Raw genomic sequence first — 25,488 nt, forward strand, 5'->3', positions numbered from 1 at the left:
GACTTGAAAAAAAATCACAGGGACTGACTGGCGCGCCTGGTGAATCACTCAGCCCTGTTTCAGCAAATGGCCTGGATGGGGGCTGATTACCCTTTGAACACAGTTCTGAAAAGTAATTTCTAAGTCGGCCTCACTCTCTCTGAGGGAGGCTGAATGCTCCAGACGGCGGGGGGCAAGGGCCTCCTGCGATTGGCTGGGGCTCCGCACTATTGATGATTTAATCACCCGTTTTTCTCTGGGGCTTATTCCACGGCTCAGCCAAATCAAGGGCTCGGGGCACTGGGCTGGAGGGAATAAAGGCAGTCATGAGACCAGGAAGTGAGGGAGAAAGAAGATGGGAAAGAAATCAGGGTCCACTTTATGCACAGCTGTCTCAGGCCACATCTGTTTCCTCAAAGAGGAAGGAGTGGGACAGCCCAGAGTCTGAATCCCAGCACCACCCCTGGGGGCCCGGCCTTGACCAAGCCTCTGTTCAATCTGTCTGAGCCTCTGTTTCCTCCTTTGTCTATGGCAATATAGGGCACCACCATCACGGGTTGGTGTCAGGATCAAATGACTTAATGATGCAAAGTGCCCGGCACATACTGGACCCTCCATAAGCGGTCACCTCCCCCCTCAACTTAAAACTCATAGAGAAAATTAACTCCTGCTCTGTTTGAAGTGTGTGTTATTTCGTTTCTGTATATTTTGGCCAATCTCCCTGGAATTGGGTGCTGGGGGCAGGCAGATGAGAAGCAAAGGAGTATGAAAGGACTGGCCAGTAAAAAGTAGACCCGAAAGGGAACAGTGTCCCAAAGTCCAAGTGAGGAAGTGTTCCGAGTACAAGGTAGTGATTGGCAGGGCCAGAGACTGTGAGAAGTGGGGTCAGATGAAGCCCAGGGAACGAGCTGGGCTTGGGCCCATGGAGGTCACTGGTGACCATATAGGAGCAGTGCTGGGATGGTGGGCATCACCTGGTTGGAAAGTATCTGAGTCTGGGTCCCCAGAAGCAAACTCTGACACAAGGACTCAAATGCAAGGGGTTAGTTTGGGAGGCACAGAGGAAACTGGCAGGGAAGTAGGAAGTGATACAGGGAAGGGAAGGCAGCCAATAATGGGGTTATCAGGAAGCTTCCACATAACGGCTGGAGCTTCCTCCTACCGGGAATGCCTGTACACAGTGTGGGCCTTGGGATCACGCCACCTGTGGAACAGGGGACAGGGTATCTATACACCAACTCCCATCCATCTTCAGTGGAGGGCTGTTCCCAGGTGTGCTAATTCCCCGGCACTTCCTGCCTGCTATGAGTGAAAGCAGAGCGTGGCCTTTGAGGTTCCAGAAAAAAACCCTGAGCACAGAGAGGCAGATGGAGGCAGATCCCACTGAAATAGGAGGGTCTGAGGAGTGTGGATCAATCACTACCAGCGCCTGCCCCAGGGGACCTCTGCGAGAGAATGTGGGGAACATGAAGTGCAAATAGCAAGTACAGCTATTTTGAAGAGTTTCTGCATAAAGGGGAACAGAGAAATGAGTCTGGAGATGAATGGGGGGTGAAGAGAGGGTTATGCAAAGACGGGAAAAATTAAATTATAGCGTATTCGAGAACTAGTGAATATGATCTGTTTTAAAGGAGACATTAAACCTAAATGGGAAAAGAATCTGAAAAAGAATAGATATATATATGCAAAACTAAATCAGTTTGCTGTACACCTGAAACTAACAAAACACTGTAAATCAACTATACTCCAAAAAAAATTTTTTTTTAATTTTTTAAAATGCTTGTAAAACTGAATAAAGTATTGGGAACAAGAAAAAAAAAAAGGAGACACTAAGGATGCAAGAGTTCCACTCTTGAGTAGGTGACAGGGAATGGTTTCCAGTTTCCAAGGAAAGGGGTCGCCTTTATCAGGGCCCCACAGTGTTCACACACAGCATCAGGACAGAGGCCAAGGCTCCTGGGTACCAGTGATGGAGGCTGGTGGGTGTAGCCCTGGTCCACAGATCAGCTCTGTCCTCATCGCTCCTGTCTCCTCAGTGATTTAAAAAGCAAGGTCACGATGTTTATCCCAGCTTTACTGACAACTGCCAAAATGCGGAAGCAATCAAGATGTCTTTCAGTAGGTGAATGGGTAAATAAGCTGTAGTACATCCAGACAATGGAATATTATTCAGCACTAAAGAGAAATGAGCTATCAAACCACAAAAAGACATGGAGAAACATTAAATGCATATTACTAAGCGAAAGAAGCCAATCTGAAAAGGCTACATACCATATGATTCCAACGATATGACATCCCGGAAAAGGCAACACCGTGAAGACAATAGATCAGTGGTTGTCGGGGGGTTAGGGGAGGAGGCGGGGAATGAACAGACAGAGCGGAGACGATGTTTAGGGGAGTGAGACTACTCTGTATGACACTATAATGGTGGACACGCATCATTATACATTTGTCCAAACCCATAATATGCAACACCAAGCATGAAACCCAGTGTCACCTATGAACTTTAGTTAATAATAATGTACCAATAGTGGCTCATCAGTTGTAACAAATGTACCCCATTACTGCAGGATATTAATAGGGGAAGTTGGGAAGGAGAGTGAGGGGTATATGGAACAAACACAATACTTTCGGCAGAACTTCTCTGTAAATCTAAATCTGCTCCGAAAAGTAAAGTCTATTAATTTTTTTAAAAGAAAAAAAAAGTCAGCCAAAAATAAGTATAGAAAAAAAACTTTGGGAAAATTTAAGAGAGGACACTTGTGAAATATTCTTCTACAGAGTGGGACCTAGGGGGAGTGGCAGGAAGGGTCTATCTGAGGTGGGCAGCCAGATCACAGAGGCCAGCTTCAGCCTGGTCGTGTGTTTCCCTCCAACCACATCCGACTGCCCGGGTGCAGCTGCAGGTGCAGAAGGGAGACGGAGTTGGATTTACCCAGCATGGGGTGGCAAGCATGCTTCTTGAATGTTCTCCTCTGTCCCCATTCTCATCTCTCACCTGGGCCACTATAAGAGCCTCTCACGAGTCCCCCTCTGGTGAGACTCCATCCTCAACATGACCGCCAGAGGCAGCTTCAAAGAAAACTCACCCAAGGAAGTCACGCTCCCTCTTCACAACCTCTGCTGGTGCCCAGTTGCCTACAGGACAAACACCAGGCTCCTAGCTCCTAACACGACACACAAGGAAGCCTTTAGCCACCAGGGCCCACCCTGGCTCTCCTGCCTCTTCTCCCTATCCTCCTCCACGCCCTCTGTTCCTGCCATGCAGAGTTTCCCAAGCCACGACTCTACCTTTGCACACACCGTCCCCTCTGCTCGCTGTCCTGCCCTCTTCCTTCACTTTTATCCTGGACACCCAGCTCACATGTCCCCTCCTGTGCGGTGCTTCCTCAGCACACTTAGGGAGAGTCAAGGAAGCAGTCTGAGCTCTCACGGTTCTAGAATCCTGTTTCCATTCCCGCCTTTATGCCTGTGCCATGGAAGGGCTTGTCTGCCTTTCCGCTCCACTAGACAGGAGCTTCTGGGGGATGGAAGGTGACACGTTATTCCTCTTGTCACCATCCCCACTCCCAGCACAAAGCCAGACACATGGCGGGGGCTCGGGAAAGTCTGTGCAATGCTGAGTGAATGGGTGAATGTGAATGGACGGAAATACCACCTGGCCCAGCTCCCACCTGAATGTAATGCAGCATTTTCTTCTTCCCTTGGACGTGATACTCTCGAGCAGAATCATTTCTCGAGCATTACCTGCTGGGAGATAGATGTCATCTCTGAGAAGGGCACGGGGCTGCGGTGGGGCTCAGCCCGGAGCCGGCCGGATGTAGGGGAGCTGCTGCTGTCTCCACCTTCCCAGGGCTGGCGTCATTCTGCTCCCATCTCCACCCCGTGTGCTCTTGTGAGGCCACGGTAAAGCGCACTGAAGGTTTGCACAGTCGGTGCTTAATTACTGCCAGCTAACTCCTTTCCTTGCCGTAATGGGACAATTCTTGTCAAGAAGTCTGCTCCTTAAATCTCATTTCAGAAGCAGACATCCCCCGAGGGGATAAGGACAGCTACCACTTATACTGCTTTCTCAAGTGATAGTGAAAGGCCATCCCACCTTCAGCTCCAAGTCTCTTGGCCATTCTGAGAAATGAAGGGGCTGTCAGTAAATCACAAGGAATATAAGTTATGTCGTTAATCTTCATCACCGGGAAGAAGAATGATAAATCTGCCACCATTAGCTTCAGGAATCAGGTCACCTTGATCAACACTACCAATGACCTCCACTCAACACCTCACTCCCGTGCAGACCAAATCCAACTCAGCTCACACTAAGCTGTGCTTCTGCTTTTCCAGCTATGAGTCCCTAAAACAGCACTGCTTTCTAGGATTGTGCCAGAACCCACGAGAAGCTCTCCCAGTGTCCTTGGGCCAGCAGCCCCAGGGGAGGGGATCAGGCTCTCCTCCTGAGTCTGGAGTCCCACTGTTAGACCCTGGAGGCCAGCCTGGGTCTAGGTGTTGGGCATTCATTCCACAAAGATGTCCTGAGTGCCTCCTGTGGGTCAAAGGGTCAGACCCTGGCATGGATGGGGGTGGGATGAAGAGGGAGAAAGGGGACAAGTACTGAATAGACAAGCACTGAATATTCACAGCATGTTCCCGCTAGCTGCTCACAGACCAGCTAGGGAGGAGTCATGCACACAGACAAAGTAATCAAGGGAAGTACAGGGGGCTGAAGGAGCACAGAGGCTAGGTGCCTTGCTAGGCTGGGAGCATCAGGGAAGACTTCCCAGAAGAGATGATGGATGACTTGTGCCTTAAAAAATAAAAAGGCCTCACACCCACTACTAGGTTGGCTTCTATTAAAAAAAGAGGGACATCCCTGGAAGTCCAGTGGTTAAGACTCTGCACTCCCAATGCAGGGGGCATGGGTTCGATCCCTGGTTGGTGAACTAAGATCCTCCATGCCACATGGTGCAGCCAAAAAAAAAAAAAAAAAAAAAAGAAAATGACAAAAACAAAATAAATGTTGATAAGGACGTAGAGAAATCGGAACCCATGTGCATTGCAGTGGGAATGTAAAATTGTACAGTCACTATGGAAGACAGTATGGCAGTTCCTCAAAAAATTAAAAATAGAATTACCATATGATCCAGCAATTCCATTTCTGGTATATGTCCAGAAGTATTTAAAGCAGGATCTCAAAGAGAATATATACCCACGTTCATAGCAGTATTACTCACAGAAGCCCAAAGGTGGAAGCAACCCAAATTCCCCTCACTGGATGAGTGGATAAACAAAACGTGCTCTACACATACAGTGGAATATTATTCAGCCTTAAAAATGAGGGAAATTCTGACACCGGCTTCAATATGGATGAACCATGAAGACATTGTACCAAGTGAAATCAACCAGTTTCAAAAAGACAAATACTGCATGACTCCGCTTATATGAGGTACTTAAGTAGTCAAAATCATAGAGACAGAAAGTAGACCAGTGGTTTCCAGGGGCTGCAGGGAGTGTGGGATGGGGAATTCGTGTTTAATGGGTACAGAGTTCCAGTTTGGGAAGATTAAAAAGTCCTGGACGTGGATGGTGGTGATGGTTGCACAATAATGCACTGAACTGGCACTGAACTGCACGTGAAGATGGTTTAAATGGTGACTTTCATTTTATGTATATTTTACCACAATTTTTAAAAATAAATAAATAAAAATGAAGGGGAGTCTCCAGGGGAGAGCATTTCAGGAAGGAGCGCTGTGATAAGCCTCTCTTGCTGCTTCTAAGGGCCTCAGGGTTGGGAGGGTAGGAACACTGCAGGGACAGCTGGGGAGAGCATTTCAGGAAGGAGCGCTGTGATAAGCCTCTCTTGCTGCTTCTAAGGGCCTCAGGGTTGGGAGGGTAGGAACACTGCAGGGACAGCTGGGGAGACAGGCAGGCTGCCAACGAGCCTCCAGGGTCCTCAGTTTGCCCTGCTGGGCTTTCAGGGCTCACCCAGCTCTGCAACGTGCTCTGATCCACCCACATCTGCCTGCCCGTGAGGTTCTGCCTTGTTCTGCCCATTCCACAGGCCCTACCACGCCAGCCCCTAAAAGACAGTGCACCCCCCAAGGATAAGAAGTTACAACGGGACCAGCAGATGCAGGCAGACAAGTGTGAGAAAACGGTGGAACCAAGAGCACAAGTAGAAACACCCCTAGAGCAGGGCCAGGAGAGGATGGCTGGTCGGGCCCGTGAGAAGAGCTACACTCGCCAGGAGTTAAAGGTAACCCCCTGCCTGCCCTGACCACCCAGCTTTTCTCTGTCACATCCCCTGCTCTGTTTATTCACTTATTTGTGTGCTGTCTGTCTCCTTCTAGTAGCGTATAGTCCCAGGAGGGCCAGGGTCTTATCTGACATTTTTGACCAGGTACCCAGATTCAGCACTGGGCAAAAAGAGTCAAAATATTTGTAGAATAAATGAATGAATGGATATTATCTGCCAGGCACTTTTGCGCTCATCGTCTCATTTGATCAGGAAATGGCTTTGAGATAGGAATTACCATCCCCACTTTACAGATGAAGAAAGTAAGCCCATGGAGACTGAGTGCCAGGCGCACAGTGAGACAGAGACAGGGCTGGGATTCAAAGCCACATCTGTCTGAGGGTCCTGCAGAGCCCTCAGGGGGACATAAGAAGGAAATGAAACAGTACGCACGTGTCTGTGTGTATGTGCTCACCAGGCACCAGCCCAGTGCCCCTGGGCCTGGACATGGCTCCACCCCACAGGCCTGAGAGCTCTTGGAGGAGAAGGCCCTTATCTTTTTCATATGTTTGTGACCAGGACATTCCATAGGGCCTTCAATTGAGCTTCAGTAAAAGTCTGCTGAACTAACCGCAAATCCAAGAGCTGTCTCCATGTGAGCAATCGTTGTTTTAAGTTCCTGTGCTTTTTTGCATGTGTATGTCAGGGGGAACAGGGCACCTGAGCCTCCAGAGACTAGCTTAGCAATAGCTTAGGGGTAAACAATGAATGTACTGACATGGAGGGCGTGGGGCCTGGAACCAACACAAGCTCCTGACACTCCACGCACTTCCTGTCTGGGCCTCCCCACCCTGCCTCCTATGTCACCTCTGTATTTGAAAGATGGAATGTATGTGTGTGAGTGGGTATATGTGTCTGTGTGCGTCTGGGTGGGTGGAGTCTTCTGTGTGAGTCTGGGGGTGTCTGTGCATGTGTGTGTCTGTCTGTCTGTCTGTCTGTCTGTGTGTTTCCTGCTTCCCCCTCCAGACTGTAAATTCCTGACAAGAGAGAGAGCAGGTCCCCTCCTTCTCTTTTTCTCATTGGCCACTTTCTGAGTGTCCGATAAGTGCAATTTGTTAATTAACTAATTTGTCAATTAAGAGCAGGTGAGCTCAGGGCTCACCCTTCCCCTGGATCCCTGTCCACAGGGCCTCCCAGCATCCCAGTGATGAGGGCCCAGCCAGCCCAGAAAGCACAAGGCAGATAGCCCCCACTCCTCCACCACTCACCCTCCCACCCCATCTGCCTCAGCTCCCTCCACCCGCCTGGACCACTGACACCCTGCTCTGAAAAGGCAGCCCAAGTTTTCAAGGGTCCGCTCAGGCCTGCAGCACAGCCGCCAGCTCCCATTCAGGCCCCTGCAGAGGCTGGTCCTTCCCACCCGCTTCGCCCTCCATCAGCTCATGCAGGGCACGTTGTGTGATCAGTGCAGAAGGAGGAACTGTCTGCAGAGCCCCCAACACTGGCTGCCTGTGTCCTCACCAACAACCGCGGACTGTTTCAGCCCCACAAATGCTTCCGTGGCTTTGTCTCCATTAAAGGCACAATCTTGCTCAACCAATTAATGAAGCACCTTCTCTCCTGCAATTCTAAAATTTCCCCAGAGCCAAATGGAAAGTGTATATACAATTGCACAGCCCGTGGTTTGATAAAGGAAGGCTTACATCTTTAATAATTCTCAATGAAAGAACATCCTGGGAAAGAATTAATTAAAAGACAACAATGAGATAAAAGGCAAATAAAAAGGAAAAGAGAGAGAGAGAGATCACAACTGTTGATTCAGAACTAAATAAATATCCTCCACTTGAGATCCTTCAATACTTTTCTTAGAGTCCAGATATACTTGTTTAGTGTGCAAATGAATTCTAGCATTAACCATGCCAGAAAAATGAGCAACTGTGCTTTAACTAACTTGGTATCTCCCTGCTTAAAGAACAGCAGACATGTCCTGGGGAGCACTGGAATTCTAGCTCTGAAGCAGTGATTCTGCTTCTCCAGCACAAATTTGGGGTCGCTGGAAAGGAGCTCAACGAAAAGGGGATTGCTGAGGGCAGCCACAGTCTAGACTTCAGCTCCTGGGGAAATGGAATTGACATACTCTCCCCTATTCCTCCGCCTAAGTAAAATTAAAATTCCCAAACATTATACACAAAACAAACATAAGAAGAATCTGAACAATGAAGAGAAGGCAGACCAGTGAGGGACCTCAGAACCCAAGGAATGTTGGTGATAATGTGATCCCTGGGTTTTCTTTCTGTCTCATATATTCCAGTTTTGGAGTTGAATAGTTGGCAACCCAGAAACACCAACAGGCATAGGCCAAAAAAAAAAAAAAACACAAAGCCTGCTCTCTCTAGCCAAAGGTCCAAGAAAGGGGCAGTTTAAAAAGACAGAAAACTCTGGACAGTAAGCACTCTATTCCAGCCAAACACCGCAGAAAAAAGTGTGTTCCCAACCACACTCTAAACCAGCAAAAGCACAGCGGAGACCCTAGAGGTCCACCTTCACCAGGCCATAACAAGGCTCCCTTTACCCTACCTGGGTGATGTCACAGGAAGCTCAGTGGGGAGTCAGGGCTTTCACCACCACAGAGATAAAGAGGCTACCCCTGTGGGTTTAGTGCAGGTAAGGAATAGTAATGGGGCAGTCCTATTTCTCTCAGCCAGGGAGGGATCAGTGAGGCCTTAGTGGGGAGCCTAAACTTCCACATCTGCCCAGCGATAACATGCAAGCTCACCTCCAGCGTCAACAGAGGCCAAGAGGAGAATCAGGACTTTACTCTCACTTGGCAGTAATGAGAAAGCAAGCTTTTCCCTAGAGTAGAGTCAGAAGAAACCAGCGAAAGCAGAAGGTTGACCTAAGACCCAAAGCCTCATGGTGTAATAGCCAAAAATGTCCAGGATTCAAGTGAAAAATCACTATTCTTACTGCGATCCAGGAAGAACTCAAACTGAATGAAAAAATACAAGCAATAGATCCAACACTGAGATCATGAAAATAATGAGCACAATCTAGCAAAGATTTAAAGCAGCCATCATTAAAAAAAAAAATGCTTCAATGGAAAATTGCAAATATACTTGAAACAAATGAAAAAAATTGAAAGTCTCAGCAAAGACATATAAGATATCACAAAGAACCAAATGGAATTTGAGAACTGAAAAATGCAATAACTGAAAATAAAGCTCAGTGGAGGGTTCAACAGCAGAATGGAGGGAACAAAGGGAAGAGTCAGTGAACTGAAAGCTAGAACAATAGAAATTACCCAATCTAAACAACAGAGAGAAAATGGACTGGAAAAAAATAAAAAGGAACAGAGCATCAGGGACTTGTGAGACTATTAAAAATATATCTAGGGCTTCCCTGGTGGCGCAGTGGTTGAGAGTCCGCCTGCCGATGCAGGGGACACAGGTTCGTACCCCAGTACGGGAAGATCCCACATGCCGCAGAGCGGCTAGGCCCGTGAGCCATGGCCGCTGAGCCTGTGCGTCTGGAGCCTGTGCTCCGCAACGGGAGAGGCCACAACAGTGAAAGGCCCACGTACTGCAAAAAATATATATATACATATATATATATAAAACATTTGTGTTATCGCAGTCCTAGAAGGAGAGGAGAAAGAGGGTGGGGCTCAAAAAGTACTTGAAGAATTAATGGCTGAAAACTTTTCAAATTGGGCAAAAGATATAAATCTACAGATTTAAGAAGCTGAGTGAACCCCAAATAGGAAAAGCCCAAATAAATCTGTATCAAGATACATCTTAGTCAAAATTCTAAAAACTAAAGACAAAGAAAAAATTATTTAAGGCAGAAAGAGATAAACAGCACCCTACTACAGGTGAAACTCAATTTGAATGAGAGTAGATGTCTCATCAGAACCATGGAGGCCATAAGGAAGTGTCACAAAATGTTTCAAGTGCTGGAAGAAAAGACCTGTCACCCAGAACCCTATGCCAGTAAAAATCTCTTTCAGGAATTATGGGAATATAAAGATATTCTCACATAAAGAACTTCTAAGAGAATTTGTTGCCAGCAGGCCTACTCTAAGAATGGCTAAAGAAAGTTCTCTGAACAGAAAGAAAATGATAAAAGAAGGTACATTAGAATATCACAAAGGAGGAAAGAATACAGTAAGCAAAAATATGGGCAAACACAATATACTTTCTTCTACTAAGCATTATAAATTATGTTGAACCTTGAAGAATAATTACAACACTGCCTGATGTGTTTCTAAATGTATGTAAACATTTAAGATAAGATAATTATAAATTATATTACATAAGTGGGGAAACAATTTTTTAAAAAAGAGAGGTAGGGTTTCAACACTTCATGTGAACAGGTAAAATGTCAACACCAGTATATTGAGATAAGATTTTGTGTGTGTGGAGAGAGAGAGAAAATCATACTTATAGCAATCACTTCAAAAGCTAGGCAAAGAGATACACTTAAAGCCTCTACAGATTAATCAAAATGGAATTCTAAAAAATGCTCAAGTAACGAAGTGCAAGGGAGAAAAAAGGAAATAGAGAAACAAAAAACAGAAAAACAAACAGAAAAAAAATAAATTAAATGGCAGACTTAAGCTTTAATATATCAATAATGACATTAAATGTAAATGGCCTAAATAGGACAACTGAAAGAGAAAGATTGGAAGAGTGGATTAAAAACCATGTGCACCTATATGCTGTCTACAAAAACAAACTCAGTTTTGTTGTAGGAACATTGTTTCAATATAACAATACAGAGGTTGAAAGGGAAAGAATGGAAAAAGCTATATTATGACAGCATTAATCAAAAGAAAGCAAGAGTGACAATATTAATATCAGATAAAGTAGACTTCAGAGTAAAGAAAGTCAACAGAGACAGAAGGGACATTACATAATGATAAAAGAGTCAATCCACCAAGAAGACATAGCAATCCTTGATGTTTATGCACCAAAAAACAGAGCTGCAAAATGTGTAAAGAAAAACTGATAGAACTGAAAAGATAAATATTCAAATCCACAGTTATAGTTGGAGACTTCAGTGCATATCTCTCAACAACTGATAGAATGATTAGGTAGAAAATCAGCAAGAATAGAGAAATACTTAACAGTACAATCAACCAACAGAATCTGATACATATCTATAAAACACTCCACTCAACAACAGGAGAATACACATTCTTTTCAAGTGCCCAGAGCACACATACCAAGATAGACCATATCTTGGGTCATAAAACAAATGTCAACAAATTTTTAAAAATTGAAATCTTACAGAGTGCATTCTCTGACCACAATAGAATCAAACTAGAAATTAATAACAGTAAAATCTCTAAACATTTGGAAACCAAGCAACATACTACAAAGTAGTCCGTAGGTCAAAGAGGAAGTTGCCAAAAAATACACTTAACTGAATGAAAATGAAAATACAACATACTTTAGCTGGGACACAGCTAAAGTAATAATGAGAAGAAATTTTATAAATTTAAAAGCACACAGTAGAAAAGAGGAAAAGCCTCAAATCAATAAACTAAGCTCCCACCTCAAGAATCTAGAAAAAAGAAGAGCAAAATAAGCCCAAAAGAAGCAGGAGGAAGAAAATATTAAAGATAAAACCCAAAGTCAATGAGATTGAAAACAGAAAAAAGTCGAAAAGATAAATAAAAAAGTTTGCTCTTTGAAAAGATCAATAAAATTGACAAAACTCTAGTGAGACTGACAAAGAAAGAAAAGACACAATTACCAATATCAGTAATGAAACTGGGATATCACTAAGATCTGTAGACAACAAAAGGATAATAAGGGAATATTGTGAACAACTCTACACATCTAAAGTTGACAACTTAGATGAAATGGATCAATTCCTCATAAAACACAAACCACACAACTTATCCATTATGAAACAGATAATCTGAATAGCCCTATCACTATTAAGGAAATTGAATTCATAATTTTAAAACTCCCCAAAAATAAATCTCCAGACCCAGATGGTTTCACTGAAGAATTCTATCAATTGTTTAAAAATGAATTAACACTAACTTTATTCAATCTCTTCCAAAAAATAGAATAGGAGGAAATACTTGTCTCGATTAATTTTATGAAGCTATCATTACTTGATACCAAACCAGACAAAGACTGTAGAAAAGAAGAAAACATTAGATTAATATCACTGCTGCATATAGATTCATAAATCCTTACCAAAATGCTAGCAGATAGATTCCAGTAATATATAAAAAGGATTATACAACATGACAAAGTAGGGCTTATTCCAGGGATGCAAGAATGTTTCAATATTTGAAAATCAATCAATTTAATAACCTACCCTATTAACAGACTGAAGAAGAAAAAGCACATGATCACATCCATCAATGCAGAAAAAGTATTTTACAACTTTCCATGTCCACTCATGACACAAACTCTCCGGAAAAGGAATAGAGGGGACTTCCTCACTTGGCAAAGAGCATCTACCAAAAAACCTACTGCTAACATCACACTTAATGGCAAAATAAAACTGAATGCTTTCCTCTTTCATTTGTTCCCCATCTGGTAGGGAACAAAATTAGAATATCTGTTCTTACCACTCTCATGCAACATAGTACTGGAAATTTCAGCCAGTGCAATAAAGCAAAGAATGGAAATAAAAGGTCTAAAGACAGAAGGAGAAGAAAGCTGCTCCCATTTGCAGATGACCTCGTTAAGAAAATCACAAGGAATCTAGAAAAAAATGGTTAGAAATAATAAATGAGTTTAGCAAGGCCACACGATATAAGATATACATACAAAAATCAATTCTATTTTTATAGACTAGCAATGAACATACAGTCACTGAAACTGAAATAAAATACTATTTATTATTGCCAAAAATGAAATATCTAAGTGTAAATCTAAAAAAAGAAAGAAAGAAAGAAAGAAAAACATGTATATGACTTACACATAGAAAACTACGCTGTTGAAAGAAATTAAAGGAAAGACATCTAAATAAACGCAGAGACATAGCACAATTATAGACTGGGAGACTCAATACAGTAAAGATATCGATTGTACCCATACTGATGTACAGGTTTAAATAATTCCTGTCAAAACCCCAGCAAGATTTTCTCTAGATATAGGCAAGATTAATCTAAAATTTATTTGGAAAGGCAAAAGAAGTAGAATAGCTAAAACAATTGTGAAGGGCGCAAAAAACAGAGTGGGAAGAATTGGTCTACTCAATTTCAAGACATTATATAGCTACAGAAATCAAGACTGTGATGGTATTGGTAGAGAGAGAAACACACAGATCAATGGAACGGGATAGAGAGCCCAGAAATAGACCCACACAAATACAGCAAATGGATCTTTAGCAAAGGTGCAAAGTAATTTAATGGAGGAAGAACAGTCTTTTTAACAAATAGTGCTAGACCAATTGGACATCCACTGGCCAAACAAATAAGAAATAAATAAATAACCTCAAACTAATGCTCACACTTAATACAACAATTAACTCCAAATAGGTAACAGACTTAAACGTAAAACCTGAAACTATAAAACTTGTAGAAAAAAAATAGGAGAAAGTCTTCAGGATATAGATGTGGGAAAAGAGTTCTTAGACTTGACACCAAAAGCATGATGCATAAAATTGATAAATTGGACTTCATCAAAATAAAATACTTTCTTTCTGCAAAAGATCCAGGGATGTTTCTTTCAAAGAACAAAAGTATAAAAAGACATACTACAGACTGGGAGAAAATATTTGCCAACCACATATCTGTCAAAGGCCCACTACCTAGAATATTAAGAATTCACAAAACTCAACAGTAAAAAAAAAATCCAACTGGAAAATAAGCAAAAGACATACAGAGCCATTTCACTGAAGAGGGTATACAGATGGCAAACAAGTAGATGAAAAGATGTTTAACATCTTAGTCACAGGGAGACACAAGTTAAAACCACAGTGATCTATTACCACACACCTATTGGAACAGCTAAAATAAAAAATAGTAAAAAAAAAAAAAATTAGTAACAACATCAAATATGCATGAAGACAAGGAGAAATTAGATCATTCATGCATCACTGGTGGGAAGATAAAATGGTACAGCCACTCTGGAAAACAGTTTCTTCAAAGTAAAACAAAACAAAACATGCAACTACTATATGACCCAGAAATTGCACTCCTGAATATTTATCCCAGAGAAGTGAAAGCATGCTCACACAGAAACCTACACATGAATGTTTTTTGTTGTTTTTTTTTAAAGAAGATGTTGGGGGTAGGAGTTTAATTATTTATTTATTTATTTTCGCTGTGTTGGGTCTTCGTTTCTGTGCGAGGGCTTTCTCTAGTTGTGGCAAGCGGGAGCCACTCTTCATCGTGGTGCGCGGGCCTCTCACTATCGCAGCCTCTCTTGTCGTGGAACACAGGCTCCAGATGCGCAGGCTCAGTAGTTGTGGCTCACGGGCCTAGTTGCTCCGCGGCATGTGGGATCTTCCCAGACCAGGGCTCGAACCCATGTCCCCTGCATTAGCAGGCAGGTTCTCAACGACTGCGCCACCAGGGAAGCCCATGAATGTTTTTAGAAGCATTATTCCTAATAGCCAAAAACTGGGGGGGAAAGGTGTGTCTTTTTTTTTTTTAATAGTCCAAGCTAACTCTTCTCCACCACCATTATTTTTCCTAAATTATTTTTTTTTAATTTTTACCTTTTGACCCCCTTCACTCATTTCTCCCACCCCACACCCCCGCCTCTGGCAACAACCAATCTGTTCTCTGTATCTATAAGCTTGTGTTTTTTGTTTGTTTCGTTTTGTTTTGTTGTGTGTGTGTTTTAGATTCTACATATAAGAGAGGTCATACAGTATTTGTTTTTCTCTGACTTATTTCACTTAGCATAATGCCCTCGAGGTCCATCCATATTGTCACAAATGGCAAGATTTCATTCTTTTAATGGCTGAATATTATCACATTGTGTGTGTGTGTGTGTGTGTGTGTGTATGTATACCACAATTTCTTAATCCATTGATCCACTGACAGACACTTCAGGTGTTTCCATTTCTTAGCTATTGTAAATAATGTTGCAATGAACACGTGGGTGCATATATCTTTTAGAATTAGTGTTTTTGTTTTCTTTGGATAAATACCCAGAAGTGGAATTGCTGGATCATATGGTAACTCTGTTTTTAATTTCTTTAGAAACCTCCATACTGTTTTCCATAGTGACTACACCAATTTACATTCCAACAGTTCACAAGGGTTCCCTTTTCTCCACATACTCACCAACACTTGTTGTTGTCTTTTTGATGATAGCCATTCTAACAGGTGTGTGGTGGTATCTAATTGCGTTTTCCTGATGATTAATAATGGTCAGCATCTTTTCACGTACACCATCTGTATGTCTTCTTTAGAAAAATGTCTATTCAGAACTTCTGCCCATTTTTTAATTGGATTGTTTGCTCTTTTTACTGTTGAGTTGTATTAGTTCTTTATATTTTCTGGATATTAGTCCCGTATCAGATATAGGTTTTGCAAATACTTTCAATAGGTTGTCTTTTCAATTTGTTGATGGTTTCCTTGCCTGTGCAGAAGCTTTTCATTTGATGTTCTCCCACTTGTTTATTTTTGCTTTTGTTGCTTTTACTTTTGCTGTCAGATTCAAAACATCATTGCCAAGGCTTATGTCAAGCAACATTCCCACCAGCAATGTATTAAAAACAGATGCCTTTCAATGAGCAACTAATTAAACAAACTGTGATATATTATGCCATGGAATCCTGCTCAACAATAAAAGGAATGAACTATGAATACATGCTACAACCTGGATGAATCTTCAGAGGATCACATTAAATGAAAAGAGTTAATTTCATAGGCTACATGTTATATAATTCCATTTATATAATATTCTTGAAATGACAAATTACAGAAATGGAGAACAGATTACTGGTTGCTAGGGGTTCCGGAGGGGTGAGGTATGAGAGAGGTGGACGTAGATATAAAAGGCAACATGAGGAATCCTTGTGGTGACAGAAATGTCCTGTGTCTTGACTGTATTGATGTTAATATCCTGGTTATGATATTGTATTATAATTTTGCAAGATTTTACCACTCGGGGAAGCTGGATAAAGTTACATTGGGTCTCTGAATTACTCATTACATCTGCAAGTAATGTAAATCTCTACTTATCTCAAAATAAAAAGTTTAATTTAAAAAAAGCTGAGGGCAGAGAAAAGTCCAGCATTCAGGATGCCAACCAGCATCTCCAAAGGTCACTTGCATGAGTTCCAGAAACTGCAGACACAAGTAGCCCAGTTCCTGGACCTGAGTAGCTCATGGCACTGGAGGAAGAGAGAACAGGAGCTGGGTTATCCTCCCAGAAGACCACTTCTGTGAGGCACCCGGACGGCAACAGAGATGCTCCATGGCATCCCATTATGGCCACTGTCCTTTGCTGTCCATCACAGCACCCTGCCTTGAGAGGCTGGGACCATGAAAGGGAGATGATGGCAGAACCACCCAGTTCCAATGGCACAGCTCTGGATCATGAAAACACTGGCTGGATAATGACAGTGAAGCTGGGTCACTCTGGAAGGTACCTTCTAGGCCAGCCATAAACTCTGAACATGCCAAGTTGAAAGGGTGCCAAGCAAGCCTCTTGTCCAGGGTACATTCCCTAGTTTTACAAGATATTCTGGGAGAAAGTATTCAGTGGTCAGATTAGTTTGGGAACCGTTGCATTTTGCATGCCCTTCTTGACAATTCGTAGTGAACACTGGCATGCTGAAGGCACTGAAAAGTCCTACCACAAACAATCTGCCAACATTTCATAGTTTGATTGGCCAGAGAAATCTATTGTCATGCAACTTCCCTTTTGATTACAAAAAGCATGCTTTGAAAAATGATGATCTACTCCTAACTTCCACTAGATTCAAGAGACCCAAAGAATGGTTGCTGGCCTCTGCTTGGACACATGTGGCAGTGAGGAGCTCACCACCTCACTAAGCAGTCCCTTCTACCAGGGGACAATACAAGTGGCCATGGTTCAAAGAGCAAAGGCTCTAGGGAAATGCAATCATGTACCTGAATTTGGCTATGGGGCCTTGGGCAAATTGTATAAACGCTTTATTTCCCCATCTGTAAACTGGAGCTAATAACGTCTGCTTCACACGGTGGCTATGAGGATTACTTAATTACAACAATAACGATAATGTCAACCTTTGTTGATCACTTACTATGGGCCAAATACTGCACTCAGTGGTCTCCACCACCCTAAAAGCAGACATCTCCACCATAAGAGGACGAAGCAGACACTCAGAGATGGTGAGGAGCTCCCCAGCATTACCATCAGCACTGGTAGGTGGTTTTACTGGAATCTAAACCCAGACCCATCCAGTACCAATGTCTGCTCTCTTAAACAGGGCAAATGCAAAGCACCCATCACACAGTGGATTCTCGGCAAACATTTTGTCCCTTCTAACTTACTAAAGCCCTTTTAAGAACGCAGTGCCTGGATTTAAGCTTTGCACCTGGGTGTCCCCTGGTTACCCCAATGACACCAGGGCTCTCACTGGTTAATGGTGCCTCAACCCCACTGAGCCTCTGTGCAGCCTCCCGTGGCCACCACCAGGAAGCCTGGGCTGCCTGACCCATACCAGCCTTTGTCCCATGATGTGGAGCTCACAAAAGCAGTTGTCCTGATGCTCCAGAAATCAAAGGGCCAGTCTGAGACTATAAAAAATAGTGCCAAATGAACAGTCCGGTAGATCTTTCTTTGTGGAAGTACGACTTAATCAGTTCAGGCTGCTATAACAAAATCACATAGACTGGGTGCCTTCAACAACAAACACTTATTTCTCTTTATTAGTTCTGGAGGCTAGGAAGTGCAAGATCAAGGTGCAACCAGCAGTTGCTGATAAGGGCTCTCTTCCCGGTTTGTAGAGGGCTTCCTTCTTGCTATACCCTCACATGGCAAAAGAGGGAGCTCTGATCACTTCCTCTTCTTCTAAGAACACTAATCCCATCAAGGGGCTCCACCCTCATGACCTCATCTCAACCTAATTATCTCCCCACCTCCAAATACCACAACATTTGGGTTAAGACTTCAACACATGATGGGATGTGGGGTACAGATACAAACATTCAGTCCATAGCAAGAGTGTTTCTGAAGGGAGCATTCTCAGGAGTGAAGTCAACAGGGATGAGAATTTTGTATTATAATAGACATTGCTAAATATTTTTTACCAATGTACCCTCTTGCCAACAGTTTGTGAAAGGGAACATTGGCCTACAACTACTTTATAGGAATAGAAAAATGTCCAAGATATATTGCTAAATTAAAAAAAAACAAGCAGGGCTTCCCTGGTGGCACAGTGGTTGAGAGTCCGCCTGCCGGTGCAGGGTACACGGGTTCGTGCCCCGGTCCGGGAAGATCCCACATGCCGTGGAGCGGCTGGGCCCCGTGAGCCATGGCCGCTGAGCCTGCGCGTCCGGAGCCTGTGCTCTGCAACGGGAGAGGCCACCACAGTGAGAGGCCCGCATACCGCAAAAACAAAAACCAAAAAACAAAAAACAAGCAAATGCATACTATGACCCAGCCTTAAAAAAAAAAAAGAATATGCTATAATTACATGACAATATATATGTGGAGAAAGATGGGCAGATACACACTCAATCCTTGATGGTGATTATCTTTGAAGGGTGGGAAACAAGCCTTGTTCACTTTTAATTATGTAGGGATTGATCATGGTTGAAGTTGATACAACTGTCTCTTAAGTTTGTAAGCAGAAGAAAAATATTCAAGGCACTTTTCAAGAACAAGAGAAAGTGATAAGGAGCTAAATGTGAAACAAAACAAACAAAAAATTCCAGATATGAAGAAAATGCAATCGAGCAGCAATTTTCCAGCATGGCTTATCATCAGAAACTATCTCTTTCTTTTCAACAAAATAAATTTAGATGAAAATATTACATGCGAGAGCAGTTTCTTGACCCAGCTTTGCTGACCATGGCACCTCTATTCCAGCAGCATCCAGGTCTCCACTCACACCCCCATGTCAATGTAGTTACTAGACTACTGTCTCTGTATGAAAGAAGTACATGCTTACTATTAAAACTATGATTTTTAAAGCACCCATATTCATCCCACCCTCAATCATAGATACCGTTTCTGTTTAACTTCCTTCCAGATTTAGTTCTATGCAAAGATCCCTAGGATCTCTTACATAGTTATAACATGATGATGTGTACAATCTTGTGGCTTGCTTTTCCCCTCATAGTTTGTGTGTTCACCTCATGCAAGTGGGCAAACATTCATGGAACGATACTCGATCACTTGGCTATTCCATAGTCTCCTTAACCACTCTCCTAACGCTGGCTCTTTAGATTGTCACAATTTTTTATTCAGCTGTTTTGAACTACGTTGTGCAAAAAGCTTTCTGTGTAATTAGGATAATCCCTTAGGAGAGATTCCTAGAAATGGAATTACCAAGTAAAGGGTTTAAACATTTTTATGGTTCCAGATACTCATTACTAAATTATCTTCCAGAAAGTCTTCACCAGTATACAGTAGAAAAGGCAAGCGTTCATTTTACCAAGGTCTCACCAGCACTGGGTATCCTTTAATTGAGTGGTGAAGAATGGCATCCTGTCTTAATTTGCTTTGCTTTGATTACAGCTGAGGTTTTAGTGATTTTCCATATGTTTGTTAACAAGATGCATTTCCTCTTGTGATTTTTTTTTTTTTTTTTTTTTGCGATACGCGGGCCTCTCACTGTTGTGGCCTCTCCCGTTGCGGAGCACAGGCTCAGCAGCCATGGCTCATGGGCCTAGCCGCTCCGCCGCATGTAGGATCTTCCCGGACTGGGGCACGAACCCATGTCCCCTGCATCGGCAGGCGGACTGCCAACCACTGCGCCACCAGGGAAGCCCTCCTCTTGTGATTTGTTTGATCATGCTCTTTGCACATTTATCCACTGAGAATGATCAGTATCATATTTAAGTTTCCCTAAGCCCTCTCTGTCACCCCTCTGCTATGACTCCCCTATTTTTTGACTGCCTTTGGTGCCCACTTGAAATAACACTAGTTATGAAATTTTAGATCTATAGAGCACTCATCACAAGCAACCTCTGGCTTGATTTTCACAACAGTCCTATTTGTAGGACCGATGGGATTTGTAATCCCCATCTTACAGAGCAGAAAGGAGAGATCCAATGTGATTAGATTTCCAGGGCTACATGACCACTAGGTAGCAGGGCTGGGACTCGAATGTGTCCTTCAATCTCAGGAGGCAAGATAGTGCAAAGGTTATGAGTCCAGGTATGTAAACCAGCTCTACCCTGACCATCTGTACCGCCTTCAATGGGCAGACCTCTCCAAGCCCCAGGAATGATAGCAACGATTTCCTCCTGGGGCAGGTGAGGGGGCAGATGAGATGATAGATGTGCAAAGCTGAGCACAGTGCCTGGCTCACTGTAACTGCTCCATAAATCATTAATGCCATAAACACTTGCTGACGCCTTTGGGGCCACTCTCCTGGGCCCTGGGAATGCACCATGGGAATGCAGAAGTTCAGAGTCTGGCAGGGAAAATAGACAGACTGCCAATCCACATGGAAGGCCTCACAGACGCATGTACAAGGCACTGAGGGGGCATGACCCAGACGCCTTGTCCCCTCACCAAGACAGAATCCATCACTCAAGGTCAAATTCAACATTCTGATCTTTCTCGTTTGGGCAGTCTGGCTCTTTCAGCCCAGTGTCATCCATGAGGGGTCATCCGACCAAACAGAATGACTCTCATAAATTTTCCCACCTCCGGGCTTCCCTGGTGGCGCAGCGGTTGAGAGTCCGCCTGCCGATGCAGGGGACACGGGTTCGTACCCCGGTCCGGGAAGATCCCACGTGCCGCGGAGCGGCTGGGCCCGTGAGCCATGGCCGCTGAGCCTGCGCGTCCAGAGCCTGTGCTCCGCAACGAGAGAGGCCACAACAGTGAGAGGCCCGCGTACTGCAAAAAAAAAAAAAAAAAAATTTCCCACCTCCCATCCATCAAGCCCTCCCTCCATTTCTCTGCCCTCGGCAGGAGAAGCCTACGTTTTTCCTGAACATGTGCTTCTGTGATCTCTGCCCAGAGGCCCAGCCATCCATCCTCAGGGTCTGACCACTTCAGGGTCTGCAGAGAGCTGCCCTTCTGGGGTCTCAACAAACAGGGGCCCCTAGTGGCTGGAGGTAGCACAGAATAGCCACTGGTGTCCCCGAGGCCCCACGCTGTGCCCGACTCCCGGGTTGCTGAGAGGGGTGCTTGGGACCCACCTTCAGCACCCTCATGGGACTGAGCTCTAATCTGGTCAGTTATTCTGACTCCACAGGGACTCTGGTGCAAGGAAAGAAGCCAGAGCGTAGAAATTGGCATGAAGGGAGGTGCAGAAGCAGCGCAGCACTGAGGAAGCCACATGAGCTCTCAGTTAAAGAGATCCTGGTTCACCAGATGACTTTGGGCAAGTGACAGTCTCTCCCTGCTTCAACGCCTTATCTCTGAAGTCAGAATTCAAACAGATCTTGCTTCAAAGGTCAATCATGCAAATTATTGCAATCATGTATATAACTGAGTCCCCGACTCTCCCAACAGCATTCAGGCATTCAGGGTGATAAGAGTCGCCCATTACTGAGCACTTCCTGTGTGCAGTACTGTACTTCAAGCATGTCTCCTAAATTCATCTCACTACATTCTTAGCATAACCTCATTCAATCATTGAGGCATATATTTACTGGGCATTTTTCTAGGTGCTGGAGATACAGTCGTGAATGAAACAGACACATGTCCCTCCTCTGGTGCAACTTGCATTCCAGTGAGGAAAAGAGAAAATAAACAATAAATAAAATGTATATTAAGTTACAGGGTCATGAGTGTTTAGGAAAACAGTAAAGCAGAGAGGAGGGATAGCAAATGTCTAGCTGGTGGTTAAAATTTTAGGAGGTTGGTCAGGGAAGGCTTCCCTGGGAAGGTGACAGTGGCAGTTTGGATTACTGGTAATATTCACAGCCCTACTTGCTTTGGCAAGTGGGATGTTAACAGACAGGACATAAGCTAAAGTTTCAAATATGCACATACAGGCACTTGCCTTCTTATGCTTTGGCCATGGCCAAAGGAGAGCATCTTAAGGATAGAGAGCTGCTCCTCTAAGCTCTGCCCCAGCCAAGATGCCAGGAAGCAAATCCACAGGTGGAAGAAAACCTACCCAGCCCAGCCTGGATGAGTCACCCCAGCCAGCCTGCCGGGGTGCATGAGAAGCTGAATGCCAGTGAAATTTGCTGGGTTGTTTGTTATGTAACATGATGTGGTCATATTGGTGACTGATAGAGAGACTTTGGGGTAAAGACCCTAAGGAAGGGGGAGGAGACTGTGTCAACTGTGCCAGGCAGAGAGGAGAAGAAGTGAAGAGATCATACTGGGAATATTCAAGGGACAGCAAGGACGCCTGGGTGGCTGCAATGGAGGGAACAAGAAAGAGGGCAGGAGGAAACGAGGTCAAAGAGATGATGCATGGCTGGATCACGTAAGACGTTAGACACAGGGTGACCATATAATTTATCATCCAAACCAGAACATGTTTTTAAAATTGAACTATCATTTGCATATAGCAAAATACATTCTTTTTAGTGTACAATTCTGAGTTTGTTCATCTTAGACCATCGTGTAACCAACCCCCTATTGAAGATATAGAGCAGTTCCATCACCCACAAAAATTCCGTGGCCTCTTAGGGCCAATTCAGCTAGCAGCCCTGGCGAATACCGCTCCGTTTTCTGCCCTGTACTTTGGTCTGTTTCAGAGCATCATTAAATGGAATTATGAGTATCAGGCCTTTTGAGTCTGGCTTCTTTCACTCAGCATATGCTTTTGAGAATCATCCCAAGTTTCTATGTGTGTCAGTATTTTGCTCCTTTTCGACGCCGAATAATATTCCATTGTATGGATGTACCACAGTTTGTTATCCATTCACCACCTGAAGGACATATAGGTTGCTCCCAGTTTGGGCTATCATGAATAAAGCCACTACAAGCACCGGCATACAGCAAACTAGGACAATTCTGAGAGCGAATAATTCTTTGGGGCCAAGAGGTATAAATGGGGACCATTCCATGAAGATGGGGAAGTGTGTTCACCTGACTTAGGTCAAGGTAGGGACTTTGGCTGTTCCCCTGGAAAGATGGGAAGCTATGGGAAGATTCTGAGCAGAGGAATGACGTGATCAGCTGCCATGTTAGCAGGATCATTCTGGCCACGGGGCCAAGGACAAAAGCAGGAAGGCCAATCACGAGGCTACTGTCATAATGATTGTGGGACAGACCAGGGAGGTGGCCGTGGCAGTGGTGAGGAGTAATCAGATTCCAGATACACCACAGGGAGAGCTGAAAGAACTGTTGATGGGTTAATTATGAGGTGTGAGAGAAAGAAGCATCAAAAACAACACCAAGATTTTTGACCCGAGCAAGTAAAGAAGGGTTGCTTCGCCCATTTCACAGAGGAGCACACTGCAGGCTTAGAACGGATGAGGCATTTGCTCATGACCACACATCAAGACAGCAGGGCCAGGACTGGTGTCCCAGCAGCCAGCTGCTTGGCGTCACCACACCATTTGCCTTATGTGAAATGGAGGAAGCAAAAGTTCTCCTCCTAAGGAGAAATCGCATGTTGGGAGCCCTCCAGACACAATTCCATTCCGACAGCACAAATGTGCCCCCTCCACGAGAGGCCCTGCCAGGGGTGAGTTGCCAAGAGGCCCCAAGGGAGGGAGCTGGATCTTCCCCTGGGCTGTTCGCAACCAGAATCTGAAGCCTGGGGAAGGGATGGGGAGCAGGGATACGAAGTGAGGACAGGCAAACAGTAGGGCACACACCCCACACTCATCAGCCCACGGAGTCTGTGCATTGCAGGAGGATGGCTGAGCAAGACGCAGTGTGGGCGTTGGCTGCCACTCTGCTACCCGAGGTCGTCCACGGCAACCTGGTTCCTTCTGGGACTAGAGGGCCGAGCTGGCACTGAATTCCCTTTGGGGCCCAGGTGGGGGATTCTGGTTCCTTCAGTAGTTCTGTGTGAGCCTGTGACAGAGGCCACAGCTCCCTGCCTACCCATAGGCATCAACTCAGGGCCTACAGCTAGATTCACAATTTGACCGCTAAGGAGATTCTACCGCACCCCCAAACCACGGGCTGCCATCCTGGCTCATGTGTCCGGGCTCCCAAGGGCAAGTGTCAGCCCCGGGAGCTGGGAGACCCTGTGGATAAGCAACGACACTGCAGACAGGAGCGGGAGGTAAGGGCAGGGCGGGGGGCTCCCACTGCTGGTCAAGCGCCACCTTTCTGGTGGGTGGGGGGACAGGCCCCGCCCCTTCATTTCACTGTATCTCACATTCTGGCCCACACAAAGTTCTTAAGAAAGGATATGCCCTGCAGCCCAAGGGTAGCAAAGCAGAAGGCAGAGTCACCCTGGTACACAGCCACCTCCTTCTACCTCAGCCATGTCAATGAGACAGAGAAAATCATTACTTAGCACTGTTGAGCCGAGCCCTGCACACTGGGAAATAAATTAGCCATCCAACAACAGATGCTAGACGGACACATCCCTCAGTGTTCCCACTCACCATCTCTAGACGTCTATCACAAATGGCTCATCTCAAACGTCAGAAGGACAGCTCCCTCTGCCGTCCTTCCCTCGTAAGTACCACTCCTGGTGTGGCCCTCAGAGTCTATTCCAACTACACAGACACACACACACACACACACACACGCACACTTCAGTCTGCGCAGAGGTAGGTGGGGCCCCCTTCCACTAGGTAAGGCACCATCCCACTGCCTACCTCACTCTTTTCAAGATCACAGAGTTGACAAAAGCAGGGTCTTGGAGACACATGGACCAGGGTTCAAATCCCAAACCTGTCACTCTCTGGCTGTGAACTTGGTGCAGGTCACTTAATCCCCAAACCTCAGCTTCCTCACCTGTAAGATGTCTCGAGCTATGAGAAATAAATGTGCTCATGTGTAAATGTGCCCAGTAGATAGGAAGACCTCAGTCCTCTTGAAAAGCTACCAGGTAGCCTAGCTCAGAACCCGGGGTGTACCTGCAGGCTATGCCCATCCCACACCTGCAAACCTCCTCAGCACTGTGGGGAAGGCCTTAGCAAGTGCAAGGGTGTTGAGGCCTCTCACACCTGTATCCTTTAACCTATGGAGGGCACAGCTCACAACCACTTGCTTGGCCGGGGGCCTGGAGTCCCCTCCCAGGGTACAGGTCCCTGCTACAAGGAC

The 25,488-nt window shown here is 44.6% G+C and overlaps 1 protein-coding gene across 1 annotated transcript in view; it reads right to left on the reverse strand.

Annotated features, from left to right (window-relative positions):
• The window catches only part of GRID1 (glutamate ionotropic receptor delta type subunit 1), a 674,601-nt gene that overhangs the window by 408,945 nt on the left and 240,168 nt on the right, over window positions 1-25,488 (reverse strand). The gene's annotated exons all lie outside the window — the stretch shown is intronic.

Source organism: Monodon monoceros, unplaced genomic scaffold (genome assembly GCF_005190385.1).
Source record: "Monodon monoceros isolate NGI ecotype Baffin Bay Population unplaced genomic scaffold, NGI_Narwhal_1 Super_Scaffold_4, whole genome shotgun sequence".
Classification (NCBI taxonomy): domain Eukaryota; kingdom Metazoa; phylum Chordata; class Mammalia; order Artiodactyla; family Monodontidae; genus Monodon; species Monodon monoceros.